The following is a 16928-nucleotide window of genomic DNA, read 5'->3' as shown; positions in this document are numbered from 1 at the left end:
TATTGTAATCAATGCAATAAGAATATATCCAGCCCCAATTGGGCTAAGCATCAAAAGAATTGTAATCCAGACAAATGCAGAACTCCCACAAAAATATGCCCTAAATGCCATAGAAAATATAGTCTGGAATATTTCTTATATAAACATAAAGTTACTTGTTCTGTACAGTCATCAACATTGCCCCCACAACCATCTACATCTGGTCTGAAAAGGAAGCATGAAACACCTGTTAATGCTAGACCGGCAAGCAGCCACGCTATGAACCCATCCATAGCAGTTTTGCTGGCCAACTTAGGGATTACCGGTTTGTATCAGAGCAAAAATGTGATATTAAGAATTTTTTGAACAGTATAAATCCTGATATGCAGGCAATTCTAAATGCACAAAATGGCTCTTATAAGCTGTCCCTCAAATTGTTTACACAATATAAGAAACCAAATGGCACAAAATTTACAAAGCCCCACATAACAGAAGCTGTAGCTATATATTCAAATACAAATTCAGACAAAATAATAAGCAGTTTGATAGATCAATTGAATATTAAACACTCTGAATTTGCTGCAAAAGAATCAGGATGGAGCCTATGCGGAACTCCACACAAGCTCTATGTTAATATTTCTGAATTCAACCCATTACAAGGATCTACGTATGTGCCTTTACCTGATAATATTAAAAACAAAAAAGCCGTGGTTAACATAAAAAATAATGATGAGAAATGCTTTCTGTGGTGTATTTTAGCTGCTTTGTTTCCAGTTTTAGATCATCCTGAGAGAATAAGTTATTATAAACAATATGAACACAATTTTGATGAAGCAATGGAGGGTTTAAAATATCCAATGTCTGTTCAGAATATTGATAAATTTGAAAAAAGGACAGGGATATCTATGGTAAACAATTATCTATTAATGTATTTATTTGTTCTACTGGCCGTGGCAATTGCTTGATAGATCTTCTCAGAATCAGTACAGTTGATGATGATTCTGCTGTTCCGATTGATCTGCTCTTAATTGAAGGGGATGACACATACCATTACACTCTGATACACAGTCTTGAAGCTTTAGTCAGAAAACAACAAGGCAAATCCAATGCAATATTCAAGTTGTGCAGAAGATGTTTAACTGTATTTGATGGTAGAAAAATGATGAATGGTTTCTGTGAACAGAATGCAGGAATTGCTAACCCTCGGATGCATGTCACTTTTTTTTTACAACTTTACATATGTGGGGTCAATTTGACCCCAATGCAATTATGCATTGAACTAAGTACGACAGAGTAAATAGTTCAGATATTATGGTTTATTGATCAATAATTTATCTGAATATAACATAGGAAATCATTACCCTTTTATTATTATTATTATTTAAGAGCCCTCCCAAAAAATAACAATGTGTTGACAATTCACTGTTCTACATAATAATGGTAGTTACACTTCGCTCGCAATTATCAGAACTTCAGTTGACCTAAGAAACAGTATTTTAGAGATAACACAATACAGCACTAAATATTATTTTATCTAGAACAAATAAATTTAAAAAAAAATAAAAAAAAAAGAAATAAAAAAGAATGCGCCGGCCTCTCATTGCAATTAAATACACCTGACTCGCATTCTGAGCACACCACAGTCACACTGCTGTGGACCTGCACACAGGTTTCCCACATCTTCTGCAACGTTCTGTCGTCTTCCTGTCCTCTTGTCTTGTGCAGACCTGGCATCTTGCTCTTTTCTTTGAAGATCTTTCCTCCAGTCTCTGTGCCTGCCTTACTACGCCGCAAAGTTTCATTGCCTCGGTTACTGGTTTTTTCAGGTTCAAGCTTTGGCACCTCCCCCGCATGTGAGAAAGAATCAACTCATTCTCCAACTCGATAAGGAACATACGGCGTCTGTGACTGACGCCTGATTGGTAATCAGAATGCTCAGACAAGTAGCACGTGTATGCATTGAGAACGCCTACATTGATTACATTATAGAAGAGGGCCACTGGCTTGTTTGATTGATTGATTTGTTGTTTTAAGTCCACTTTATGCACTAAGGCTAATCGGGACTGGACCTACAGCTTAAAGTGGGATCCAAGAGGGCCACTGGCCATCCAAGTGTCTTGTGTTCCGCAGATGTACGTTTGAAGCAGTTTGTCCATGGCATCTACTCCACTCTTTGTTTGGTTGTAAAACTTTATGATTTGTGGCTTCTTCTTAGAATCATCATCATCATGTGTATGTCATGATGCATGGTTCTGAGTAGAATGACATTCTTGTTTCTCTTCGGCAAGTAGCTTACCAGGGTCTCATTTTCATGGAAGGCGAATTGTGATGTGCAAGGCTGTCTTGTCTTGATATTGGATAGTGCAGGTGGGATTTCACGCTTGTTTTTTCTTACTGTTCCGACAATGGTTACATTTTGTAACAGGAGATCGTTAGCCAAGTCATGACTAGTGAAGAATTGGTCAGTTGTGATATTTCTTCCAGAATTCCGAAGTGTGTAGCACAGTTTCTTCACGACGTTGCTGCGGAGGTTCTTTGAACTGGCTCTCCTGGCTGTCGTCCCAAGTAGATTTGACCGTCTTTGGCGTAAAAGTTATTAGCATCGCACAACCAGAAGATCTTGATGCCGTATTTGGCTTGTTTACTTGGCATCTATTGCACGAACTTGCATCTCCCACGGAAAGGCACTAACTATTCATCAGTCGTAAGAAAGACGCCGGGTACCATGATTCTGCGACAGTTTTTGACAAAAAAGTGTCCACATATATTCAAATGCAGCCATGTGATAAGTCTCCAGACGTGCAGCGCCAGTATGTGTCATCAGATCAGAGTAGTCTTCTGATGTCATCGACACGATTTACACCAAAGGTTGCTTTGTACTTCGGGTAGGAGAATTAATTGAGAAATAGCTCACGAACAGGAACATCCCAACTTCTCTCAGTTCGCCTCGATACGCGCCAAATACATCTGCGCATGCGCACTTTGCAGTGAGTCATGGCAGGGTGGGTGGTTGACCTTGAGATGATTTAGTTTAGTTTGGCCATAATTGATCATAATATGTACGATCAATTTCCCTTTATGAATGTTTTCAGGCTGGGGTCAAAATTACCCCACACATGGAAAGGAGGGGTATTGTTAAAAAAACGTTAAAAATGTAATTAAAAATAAATTGTAAGAAATTTATTTATACATGTTCCTATAGCTGAAGTAGCATGGTAAGATGTCACAGAAAATCAGAATTTTTTATTTAGATTTTATTATAATACCAGGAAATAACCAGACAGTGGGGTCAAAATGACCCCACACATGCATCCGAGGGTAAATACAAGTTAATTGAACATTTAAAATACTGTGGCAACCATAAACCTGTTCATATGGTGATGCCAAAGCCAAGTGAAAATGCCAAATTCAAAAAATTTGAAGCCTTGTTGGAACACCCAGCATATATAGTCTGTGATTTTGAATCAAACCTCAAACCCCTTGCATTCTGCAGCCCAGATCCTGATGAATCTTCAATTTCATCATACCAGTTACATGAACCTTCTAGTTTTTATTATGTTGTTGTACAGGATGGTATTGTTAGTAAAGAATATGTATACTTGGGAGCAGATGCCATCAAAGAATTTGCACATAGAATAGAAAATGAGTGCCATGACATAGCATCTAATATCTTATTAAAATCAAAACCTATGTTGCCTTTAACAGAGGATCAGATTGAAGATTTCAATAATGCAGAAAAATGCCCGGTTTGTGATTCTGAATTTTCAGATACAAATATCAAGGTGCATCACCATTCCCATACAGATGGTAAATTCTTAATGGCCCTGTGTAATAGCTGTAACATTAAGATCCAGAAACCAAAATTTGTCCCTATATTTTGCCATGGTGCATAAAATTATGATTTCCATCATCTGATCAGGTACGAGGGGTTTGACAAGCAGAATTTAAATATTTTAGCAGAAAATAATGAGAAATATATTGCTATTAGCAAGATAATTAAAGTTAATGGTGTTCCTATTCACTTAAGATTTCTTGATTCATACAGAATTTTATTGGCTAGCCTGACTACACTGGCCAGTCAATTATCTGATGATCAATTCAAAATCACATGTGCTTTGTTTCCAAATCAGGACCTGAAATTAATTAGGCGTAAGGGTGTATACCCATATGATTATGTTACAGATTTTTCTAAATTTGATGAGTGTTCTCTGCCACCAAAACAAGACTTTTACAGCAAAATCAGAGCATCTGGAATCACTGATGATGATTATCACCATGCCCAGTTGATGTGGAACAATTTAAAATGCCAGACATTTGGTGATTATCACAAGGCATATTTAAAACTTGATGTCACTCTCTTAGCTGATATACTTCAGGCATTTAGAAAATCTTCCATGGAATTGGATCTGATCCAGGATCAGGACATGTATCTGTTTATTGGGCAATGTATAAGAGGAGGGATGGTGCAATGCTCTCAGAAATATGCCAGAGCTAACAACAAATATATTCCTGATTATGATCCAGCACTGCCATCAAATTATATACTTTATGTGGATGCAAACAGCCTCTATGGTTATGCTATGATGGATAAATTGCCATATGCAGGGCTTGAGTGGGTTGAAGATTTCAATATTTAAGATCTTCAGGATTTTGATGACCTTAACTATGGCCTGTTTTTAGAAGTTGATCTGACAATTCCAGATAATTTACGCAACACATTTTCTGATCTGCCCCCAATCCCTGAGGTTAAGTGTTCACCTGGCTCTAAACAGAAGAAATTGATAATGACTCTAGAGCCAGAACTGGGTTATGTCATATATTACAAAAACCTCCATTTCCTGATAGATCATGGTGTTCAAGTGACCAAAGTTGGAAAAGTTTTGAGGTTCAGGCACTCAAGATGGTTGAATCCATATATTGATACAAACACAGTGCTTCGAACATCTGCAATGAGCCAATTTGATAAATCTTTGTTTAAATTGATGGTCAATTCTGTGTATGGCAAAACCATAGAAAATGTCAGAAAACATACTGATGTTAAATTAATTACTGACCCCAGCCGGAGCAAAAAATTGATTGCAAAGCCCAACTTCAATTACAGAAGAATTTATGATGAGCATATGGCACTTTTCAACATGAAAAAAACAAAGATTAAGTTTGATAAGCCAATTTATGTAGGGGCTGTGATATTGGAATTGGCCAAATTACACATGATAAAATTGTATTATGATGTGTTGAAGCCTTTTTATGGTGATTGTGTAAAACTGATGTACATGGACACAGATAGTTTTATCCTTGATATTCAAACAGAAGATGTTTATAAAGATATGTCCCAGCCTGCATTGCTTGAATATTTTGATACCAGTGAACATACAAAGATTCAACCCCACAACAAAAGGTGCCTGGCAAGTTAAAAGATGAGACACTTGGTGATGTTATTGTGGCATTTGCTGGGTTAAGGGCCAAGATGTACAGCTTTGAATCATGTAGTGGTGTTGTTGCAAAAAAGCCAAGGCCATTGGCAGAGTAACTGTTGACAAAGAGCTTGAATTTGAAGATTACAAAAATTGCCTCAAATCATGTAGCACAATCAGAACATCAGAATGCAGAATTCAGAGTGTGGATCACTTGTTGACTACAAATGTTGTAAGAAAAGTAGCTCTGGACCCACAAGATGATAAGAGATGCATTTTGTCATGTGGCATACATACTTTACCATGGGGTCATTGTGATTTGAAAAGTGGTAAACAATGCCCAATTAGAAAGCATGATTTGAAATAAATAAACATGCCTATGAACTTATTGGGGTTCAAAAAACAGGCTATTATGGACCTGCCAACACCACAACCCTCTTCTGATATGATATCTAAACTAAGTGCTTTGTTAATTATTCATCTGAACAGCATACTTACAGATGCTGATGATGAAACAGGTAAAACATTGTACATATTTAACAATAATTTAAATCATTACCAATTACCTGTAGGTGGGCAATTACAATTTATTACAACCCCCAAGGGTGATATCAAGATTTGAATAGGGAAAAATATTTATAGAATTAAGCACTCAAACATGATTTCTGGCACTGTATATACTGTTTCTGCTGGTGACTGCTTATATATTGAGGTCCCTGGATCCTATGACAATCTTATACCTTTTTTTATAGAATTAAGAATTAGATATTCAATAATAAATAACCACTAAAATAAAATGCCTAATGATATATTTGGCCATACAAGACATGAAGATCACAGTGATGAGATTCTGATGCTTGATGTCAGAGTCAAAAAATTAAGAAGTGATTTACAAGCTTTACAAACTACACTCAATGCCAGTCTTCAACTAGAAATTACAAATTTACAATCACAATGCATGGACCCTCTTCTTAAAATTGACTCAGAGCTCAAAGTGCTGCTTCAAATATATACTGACTTGGCCACATTAGATAATTTTCAAAGTTTAGAACAGGATGTAGCAGCTCTTGAAGCCAAATTTAAGACCCAGGCCACCAACTCTGAGCAATTGAAACAACAATTGGAAGAGCAGATAAATAATTCCCAGACACAGCTCCAAACAATTGTCAAAAACATAAAATCACAAGAAGATTTTGATCTAGTGATTTCCACTCTAAAAGAACAGATTCAATCACTGGAGATTCCTAATCTGGGCCCTCTAAACAATGCCATAGCCGAGGTTAAAGAAAAAATTGAGTCACTTGAATATTTTATGAACAACTTGCCATCTTCTGATGCTTTGAGTGCAATAACTAGGAGTGTTGCCAACATCAAGCTGCAACTTGAAACATATGAAGATTTTGGAAAAATTCAGAGTACCATAACCCATCTTGAAGGTACCATAGCAGCAGTGCAAAGTGATTTGACAAATGTACAAGAATCTCTAGAATCCCGCTTGCCTGGTATTGTAGACACCCTTGTCAGTGTCCAGCAACAGATCACAAAACTTGAAAACCTCAACACTGAATCTGAGCTATCTCATTTTCATCACTTGATCGATGATATCCAAACAAAACTTGAAATTTTACAACAATCAACACCCACTCAGGCAGATATAGCCCTGCTCCAAAATGCTATGCAAAATGTGGCTGATGCTTCTGAATTAAATAATGTGAAATTGTTACTTGAATCTTTGCAAAATACTGTATCAAATCTGCCTACATCACAGGAACTTAAAAATATTAAGAGAGCTGTGAATCGCATATTGAAATCAGAAGATATCAAGAATATCCAGACAGAGATCAAACAACTTACTCAGACAGTGGCAACTCTACCAACTAATCAACATATTAATGAACTGCATGCAATGTTTGAGGATATCAGAAGACAGGTCCATGATCTTACTGCTCAAAATTCAAAATTGGCAGTTGTTGAAAATTTACAGCAAATTGTAGCTAATATCAAGCAACAGCTAGGGACCATGGAATCCAATCAAGCAAATGCTTTGTCTGTTTTTGCCGCCCAGCTACAAGAAATTGTGCAACAATACAAGAAACTTGTTGTGGACATAAAAAACAAGCCAGGCCATGATGATGTTGTTAGGACTATCAATGAGCACAGGCATAATCGAGAATCCTAAACATACAGTAATTCTTGAATTGTACAGCATCCCCAACAAAGAATATGATTCACCATTTACACCAGGTGGCAAAATATATATGCTGTCCCCTGCACAATTTTATTACCAGTTTTTTTGTTGGGGGCACACTTAGACCAATCAAGATCAAATATTGGCTTCAACCACAGGCACACCACTACCCTACCTTATCAATAACAAATGCTGATAACAAACCAAAAATCACCAGTGTAGAGTTAGAGGATTTTACAGATCCCTATACATTAGAAACATCTTATGCTGAAGATGATGGCTCTCTGGAATTTCATATACAAATAGGAGACAAATTATATTTAGAAAATCCTGTAGTATCAGCTGCTGAACACCCCATAGTTGCAATATTCTTGTTTTCATATTATGTCTAGACAAATTATTGTTGATGAATTACACAGACAAGCCAGACATAATTATAAGAGACTGCCAGTAGTTACAAAAGGCATAGATGATTTATGGCAGAACGACTTGATTGAGATGGCAAGTGGACAGCTGAAAAACTTAGACAAAATCAACAAGGGCTACAAATATCTACTCACTGTCATAGATACATTTTCAAAATTAGCCTGGGCTGTGCCACTCAAATCCAAGACTGGAAAATGTGTTACAGAAGCCTTCAGGACAATCATCAATCAGAGTGGAAGATCACCGCGCTATTTGCAAACAGATAATGGCAAATAATTTTATAATTCTGTGTTCCAACAAATTTTTTAAAAGCCAGTCAATACACCATTATTCGAGTTATCTATCTCAAGGCCTCAAGGCCTCAATTGTAGAGAGATTCAACAAAACCCTAAAAAATCTTATGTATAAACATTTTACACTTGAAGGTAATTATAAATGGCTTAATATTCTTCCAGTACTTCTACATAAATATAACAACTCGGTCCATTCCACAATCAACATGAAACCCTCTGAAGTAACTTCATCTGATGAGCAAAAATTGACCAGGACTGTTTATTATCCTAGATACCAGCCAACAACAAGAAAAGCCAAATACAAGGTGGGTGATCAAGTAAGAATCAGCAAATATAAGCACTTATTCAAAAGAGGCTTTACAAGAAACTGGAGCACTGAATTATTTACTGTGGTTCAAGTTAAACCTGGGATCCTTAACACATATATAATAAAAGACCACCGAGGAGAAATTCTCAAAGGCCGGTTCTATGAAGAAGAACTCAACAAAACTAAACAGCCTGACACATATCTCATAGAAAAAATCATCCGCAGAAAAGGCAACAAGTTACTTGTCAAATGGCTAGGACTTCCAGAACACAGCTGGATCGATGCAGACAAAGTGATAATATGAGCGCCTGGGATGTTATAAAAAGGCTGCCAGAACCTGAACAGCAGATTAAGAGAAATGGCAAGTTGCTGCCTGAAAATATTAGATGTCTTATTGTTGTGCCATCGGCTTGTTGTAAAACTACACTAATGATTGAAAATTTTTTATTGGCACCCAACTGGTTAGACTGGAAAAACAGGCACTTGTATGTTTTCTCTAAGAGCTTGGAACAATTAAAATATCAGCAGCTGATGAAGCTATATGATGGATTGGATATTGCCACTTTTGAATCAGATGTTTAGCCACTCCATGAATGTATCGATAATTCTGTTGTTGTGTTTGATGACATTATACTGGATAATCAAAACAAGGTTAGAATTTTTTTTACACAGGGGTGGCACAAAAACATAGATTGTTTCTACCTGGCACAGACTTTTTCTAAAATTCCGAAGCAGCTGATCCGAGACAACAGCAATTTTATATGTGTGTTTCATCAAGATCATACCAACCTCAAACACATACATGATGAGTATGTAGGTGGGGACTTGAGCTACAATGATTTTTCTAAGTTTTGCAGTGGGTGCTGGAACCAGGCCAGTTATGGGTTTGTCACAATTGATATGACAAGGAAGCCCAATAGTGGCAAATACAGAAATAAAATTAACAATTTTCTTGACATTGAAACATATATAAATAACCATGAAAAGGTCAATCATTGATGATCTTAAATTAAGAGATTATCTTGTTAAAAGATTTAAGGGATGGAAATCAGAGAACCTAGGAATCTATGAAAAACACAAGCAAACAGAACAGCCTATTATTGATGCTATTAGTGAATTAGGTAAAAATATCAAAACTGTTACAGAGCAAAATCAAAATTTGATCACAGAGCTTGTACCTGTAACTCCTAGGAACATATTAGGTTATCCTATCACCCCACATTCTAGTATTCGTACACCTAGTCCTGTTGCTCCTCGAAGAATTGAAGCTACTCAGGATCCTATTGAATTGGGTCTTCTTGCTCAAAAATATTTAAGCACACCTAAAGACAACAAAGATGAGGTCTTTGGCCTATATGCTGACACAGAGCGTGATGGTAGCATCATACATAGAATTGCCAATTTCAGAGAAACATTTTTGGGAGATGATCTCATTGTATATTCAGAATCTCGTCTTGGAGAAAGAGGTGCTTTTGTTAGGGAAAGGCCTGGCAACTATACAGATCAAGATTATGAGCATTTCAAAGAAATATTAATGAAATCAGATGCTCTATACCAGAACAATGATCCCACACAAAAAACAGTCAAGTCTAGCAGTGGAGCAAAATACTAAAACTTAATCAAACCCATATGGTCACAAATCAAAACAGGTAGTGGAATCAAACAATACAACACCCTGCCTAAAGAATTTGTGTGGGTTGATGATGTCAAGAAACTTGTAGATAAGTTGCTGGTGATAGCTGGGGAGGAAAATGCTGGCAACCACAATTTTTACAATGAAAAGTTTGGAATTATGGACATGATAAGCACTAAATTGTCTAATTTTATAGTGAATGACACTAAGGGGATTGGATATCTTATAAAAATTATTAATACTCTACCACCTAAATTTTGGAATATCTCTGAGGGTCGGGGGTTGGTTAATGATATTATAAACAAGCTGCCATTTGAACTACACATTCCAGGCTATCAGTATTGTGGTCCAGGTACAAAACTAGACCATAGATTAAACAGAGGGGACCCTGGTGTTAATCCCCTAGATGCTGCTTGTAGAGACCATGACATAGCATACAACACACATTCTGATCTTGACAAGAGACATGTTGCAGACAAGAAATTGGAAGAGGCTGCATTTGGTACATTTGTAAGTAAAGATGCTTCTTTAAGTGAAAGAATAGCAGCATTGGGGACCACCATAGCTATGATCAACCAAACAAAAACTGCGGTGGGAGCTGTGAATATGCATATAATAAACCTTGGATGAAGGCCAAGGGTGTTATGTATCAGATACCTTATGTAGGTCTTAAATCTTTTAAAACTATTGATAGTCTTTTAACCAAAAAGCAGCGCAAGAAAAAAAATTCTTGTCTTGCAAAGGGCCATGGTATGAAATTGTTGCTTAGTACCCCCCAATTAAAAAAATTACAACAATCTAGAAAAAATCACATGTGGGTGGATTTATATTTACTATCCCGGCCATCTGAGCAGCACTTGGGGCTGTTGGGAGCTTGGCTGGGGGATCAGCTGCCATAGTAAAAACAGTAATAGATGCCAAAAAGAATAAGGCAGAATTAGATGAATTGAAGCGCCATAACCTGGCCATTGAGAAACAAGGCAAAGGTGTTAAGAGAGCCATGAATAAGTTTAAAAAAAACAAGAGCCGCTTACAAACCAAGATATTGAATCTTTAATCAAGCAACTGGGCATCAAAAATTTTAGAGGTGTGTACATGTCTGATTCTTTACCAGAACAACCACTCAACAAAGAGTGTGGCATTGTTAATTTGTATAAGTACAAAAATCAGGGCACTCACTGGATTTGTTATCTTAAATATTTAAACAATGAGGCATTAGTGTTTGATTCATTTGGAGGTGTTCCACCTGAAAATTTAATAAAATATCTAAAATCAGCTAATCTTTATTACAATAATGCCCGTGTTCAAAATTTCAAAGATGTTAATTGTGGACATTTGTGTTTATCTGTTCTTAGATATCTGTCTCAAATAAATAAACCATCAATTGAAGATTTTCAAAAAGCCTTGTGGTATTTAAAACATCAAGGGGGTATTCCATCTCACCAGCCAAAATTCAATATTGAAACTTAGATTACATGATGATACAGTATATCCCAAAACAATAGCTCTCAGAGCATTTTATGGCATGTACTTGATCCCTAATATTACAACCACAACAACACAATTGCAGTTGGGGATCAAAATATTGTCATGACTCCAGGGCAATATAATCTATCTACTCTAAATGCTCAGTTACCCAGAGGTATAGTATTAACTCAAAATTCTGTCACTCACAGAGTAGAGATTGTATCTGCTACAGAAACAGTGGATCTGGGTACTATAGGAGAGCTGATAGGATTTGAGAACAACACAAAACTTGAACCAGCCATCAAACACACTGCTATTAATCTACCTAAATTCTTAGCCATAGAAACTCTGAATATTCACTGTAATGTGGCCGAGGGTATGATCACCAAATCAAATGGCATAGGCACTCACAAACGAACTGGCATCATTGCAACATTTAAACCTAATTTTGAATTTATGGAGCCCATCATCTACACTCCATCCCCAACATTATATTTTCCTGTGTGCCATAATAGAATAGATAACATTGAATTGATGGTCACTAATGAAAAAGAAGAATTAGTTGAATATGCTGGAGCCACAACAACTGCAATCATAGAAATTAATATTTAAATAAAAATACATACAAAAAAATGGAAAATATTGAGATTTATGAGTTACAATCATTCCCCCCAAACAGGAGGACCTTTGCAAATTTAAATCAACCCAACACAGAGATTGAGGTTGATCTTGATGTAGGGGATGGCTTTATACACCCCCACAGAGCAGATCTATACATCAAATTTGATGTTGTAAAGCTCGATGGTACAGATTATCCGGCAAATTCAAATATAAGATTGGTAGACAATTTTGTGCCACATCTGTTCTCTGAAATTGAGATCAGAAAACATGGAGTTGTTATAAACAGATTGGATTACCCCGGCATTACCTCTACCGTTTTGGCTCATTAAAATTATCCAAGACCGAGGCTTCTTACTACAAAATAGGTGGATTTGAGGCTGGTGATAAAATATTATCCAAGAGCCACACTGTGCTGTTCCCCATGCGCCTGTTACCAGGATTCTTCTCAGATTACAAAGATATTATGTGGAAGGGTGGTTTAAGAATCACATTTAGAAGAGCTGCCAATGATAATAATGCTTTGATGAGGTACAGTACATTAAACCCTACAGGGAAGCTCTGCCTAATACCCTACCTGATGAGGGCAAGTGCATTATTCAGACTATGGAGCTAAGAATCCCAGTTGTTGAATATGAAACCAGTTGTGCTCTTAAATACAAAGCAGATATAATAAAAAATCCACAGGTTCCTTTACAATTTTATACATATCAATGTGTACAGAAGCCTGCCACTGGTACCTATTATGAGTTTGATGCTACAAATTCATTCTCCAGTATACAATATGACATGCCGGATTTTGTGGTGGTACTGTTTCAGACTGGAAGACACAATAATCAGGAAAAAAATTCAAGTAAATTTGATAACTGCAACATCAAGAACATATATCTTAAAAATGGCAGAAATGGGGTGTTCCCCAGAGAAAATTATAATTTAGACATGTCCAAGGATGATTTCCTTAAATTATATGAAGCATTTACAGCATACAAAAGGGTCACTACTTTCAATACTGACATGTATTACACACAAGATGAATTCAAAGCACAGAGAACCATGTTTGTCATCAACACTTCAAAAAGGAAACAAGTTGTGGTTAATGACAGGACAAACATTAAAATTATCTGTGAATTCCACAATGCACTCCCTGATGACAGTATATGTAGTGTTATTCTCATAGGTGAAAAATCATATGTTTATGATGTAAGAAATGAGAGAGTCACAGATCAATTCTAGAAGATTTCTGCATATTGCATTGTTTTAATATTAGATAAACAAATTGAACATGGTGCCCAATTGAACTTAAACCGGAAGTGAACCGGAAGTAAATATGGGTGGGTGTGGGTGGGTGTATCTTGGCTTAGTTTTAGGTGTGGGCAAAAAAATATCAAGAGGGACATATTTTTAACAAGCTTATGGACAACAATCTGACAGAAGTGCCTTTTGTAAGTGTGGACAAATCAATCTGAGGGGGCTCATCATTTCACAGGAACTTCCCGAGGGCATTTTTACAAAAATCTTGGATTAGACGGAGTACCACACTTGAGCAAAAAGCTCATATGGGCATGTTGAGCAAGTTTTAAGTGTAGCCAAATCTGCCTGAGGGGGGTTCATCATTTATCGCGCCAATAGTATATACTTTTATACTACTAATATGAAAACTATTCCTTCCGTAAATCTAATTTCTCGTCATTGTCACGTGAAATTTCTTTTCAGTATGACTCCTGCAATACTAATTAGTTCCTAAGTGAAATAATGAGATGGACAGAGAGATATTAAATTATGAGTTCACTGTTTAAAAAATAAGCATTAATACATTTTTATATTCACATACCTCTTTACAAATTCCTGAGAAAGTTGCTACAAATGAACCAATCTAGTCCACACTAGAGCCTTGGCTTATCGATACCTTAGGGGTATCCTACAATTACAGTAAAACCACAACCTCAGTTCTCGAAGCTGTAGCCTCTGCATGTAAAACGATTGCGTCGTAAATATAGTAGATTTTGCTTAAATGTTTTGTGACATTCATACCACCTTTATTTCATTTGCTACAAAGGAGAGTTTGGGTGTGTTGTTTGCAAAGAGGCGGGTGGGGATTATATTTCTAATGCATATTGAACGAATTGGTATTAACTCATAATCATGCCGTAAGAAGGAACGAACTCGTGGGGTAGTGGTTATCGCAATGGGTTATCACTCTACCGTCGTAGGTTCAAATCCCCACGGAGGCAAAAACTTTTCGTGAGCTTTATTCGTTACTATTTGAATTAGTCTTCTTTGAAACTAACAACGAAAGATTATACAATTAACTCTCTCTCTCTTTCAAAACGGTAATATGAGGACAGGTTTCTTATTACAAGAATTGGAAATTCTAGTGGTCTCAACGCATCTAAAATCCAAAATACTAGATCGACGTTATTTTCTACTGAATTCTAAATCCACGGTATACACAGATAAGCTAATGGGGCCTGGACCTACAGTTTAAAGTGAGATACGAACCACTATGTGTCTCCACTTGTTATCCTGCACTGAACGTAAAACAAACAGCTCCCCGCCCCCATTTTTAAAACAAATTTACATTAAATATGTTATTTATAAGATAATCATCATTGATTTGATTGTTTTTATTACTGAACGTCAAATGAAACATTTTCCACAATCACCTCTTCGTCCCATCTCTCCCAATATATTTCTGTCCCTCTATTTTCCCCCTTCCCCACCCTCCACACACATGTATAAAAATAAATATTTTCTTAGGTTTGTATGTGTATAAATATAACATTAAATACCCCCAAAAATACTATTTATTTGCAACTTTCCGTCACCCATCTCCCACTCCAACAATCCCTCATTATTATTGGCGTTCGCCAATAATCGACGTTTTGTAATCAGTGTGTCCTTTTCCGAGTTCCAGTCAGGTCGCATAATGTTTCAGATTCCAATTTAAATGTATCCCGAGTCGTGAATAGACTATGTGTACAAAAAGTGATGTTGAAACGAACTCTTGACCTCAATAATACAATTTGTGTATTTTCTTTCAGCTGTGGTTCCTTCTTTTCGCGAGAAATAACGAATTAACCTAATCATTAACTCAACAAATAAAAATGCATCTCTAAATTAATTAATGAAAACTGTTATTACCCCCAAACCACTATTTTATTGTAAATATAAATGAAATGTCATCTCACGTAGTGAAAACAATGTGAAAATTGTTCTAATGAGTGATATATGATTGTCAAACACATACATGAATACATTATATTAAGCTCGTGAACTATAATTGGGACAATTTAATACTAATTTGAAACGATTATAGGCAATTAAAACGACAAAGTAAACTTTTGCGCAATCTTTCTGCCGATTCGCATTATTGAAACAATATTTAACCAATGTGGACGTTATCTCATATTTGGCAATGCTGCATTGGTTGAACTTCCTGTGGACAAGACCGTGAGTCACACCTCCTGCTCCTCCGAATCGAACTTCACTCTGATTGGAGGATTGTATATTTCACAACACTTCCTTGTTTCAGAGCTACCAACATAATTTCGTAAGACGTTGGACTTAGAAAAAATCCATGCGACAGATTTTTTGAACATGACTGTACCTACAATGAGGCATCTTATATTATCAGGCAACAACTCCCCATTTTTTTTACTAGTTTCTACAAAATCTGGTAGACACTGTACCACACTCCATGTTGCTGTCAAAGATTCACATGCTTTGCTTCTACCCTACTTTTTTCTGGCAGTCCTAGCCATTTAACATCTAATTTATTATTTTTGTTACGTAATATTTTCTCAGGTAAATATGTATCTGGATATTTTGTTTTACTAAGTTCCTCTTCATAGAATCTCTTCTTCAATATTTTATTATAATTATCTTTTATCATATATGTATTTGTATTCCCTGGTAAAATTTGTAATACAATTTTTGGTGAATCCCTTTTCATATAAATGTTTAAATTTACTGACTCTCACCTGTTCTCCTATTTTGTATTTTGGTTTCTTGGTAGTGTATTTATATGTTTGACAATAAACAGTAGAAATCCACCTAGACTAATCACACTTGGTTACCTCAGCAGGTTTCATGTGAATAGTTCTGTGTACTGAATTATTGTAATTATGAACTAGCTCGGGTACAATTTGTACCCATTTATAGTTACCCTGTAGAGTAAATTGCCTCCACATGTGATTTTTTAATGTTCTGTTGAATCGTTCCACTATACTCGCTTTCAAATCACTCTATGTGGAATAATGTTTAATATTATAATGTTGTATTAACTTGGTAAATGTGGAATTGTAAAATTATTTTCTTCTATCTGTCTGTAAATATTTTGGTACCCTACCCTCACTAAGTATCGACTTTAAAGCCTCGGTAACACAAGTACCTGTCTTGAATTTTAGATCAATAGCACCTGCACAATTACTGAATGTATCAATAACTGTGAACATATATTTGTAACCATGATTTATCTTATGTAATTTTTTAAAGTTCCTGTGCTCATTTCTATCAGATCAGATTGAAATAAATGTTCTACACCTTTCGTAACCACACTCAATCGTTTTTAGTTGCGACGAGCTGCTTTATGTAATTCATTAAC

Source organism: Lepisma saccharinum, chromosome 9 (genome assembly GCF_977018435.1).
Source record: "Lepisma saccharinum chromosome 9, izLepSacc3.1, whole genome shotgun sequence".
Classification (NCBI taxonomy): Eukaryota; Metazoa; Arthropoda; class Insecta; order Zygentoma; family Lepismatidae; genus Lepisma; species Lepisma saccharinum.
The sequence above is the reverse complement of the archived record's forward strand: the minus strand, read 5'-3'. Positions refer to the sequence as shown.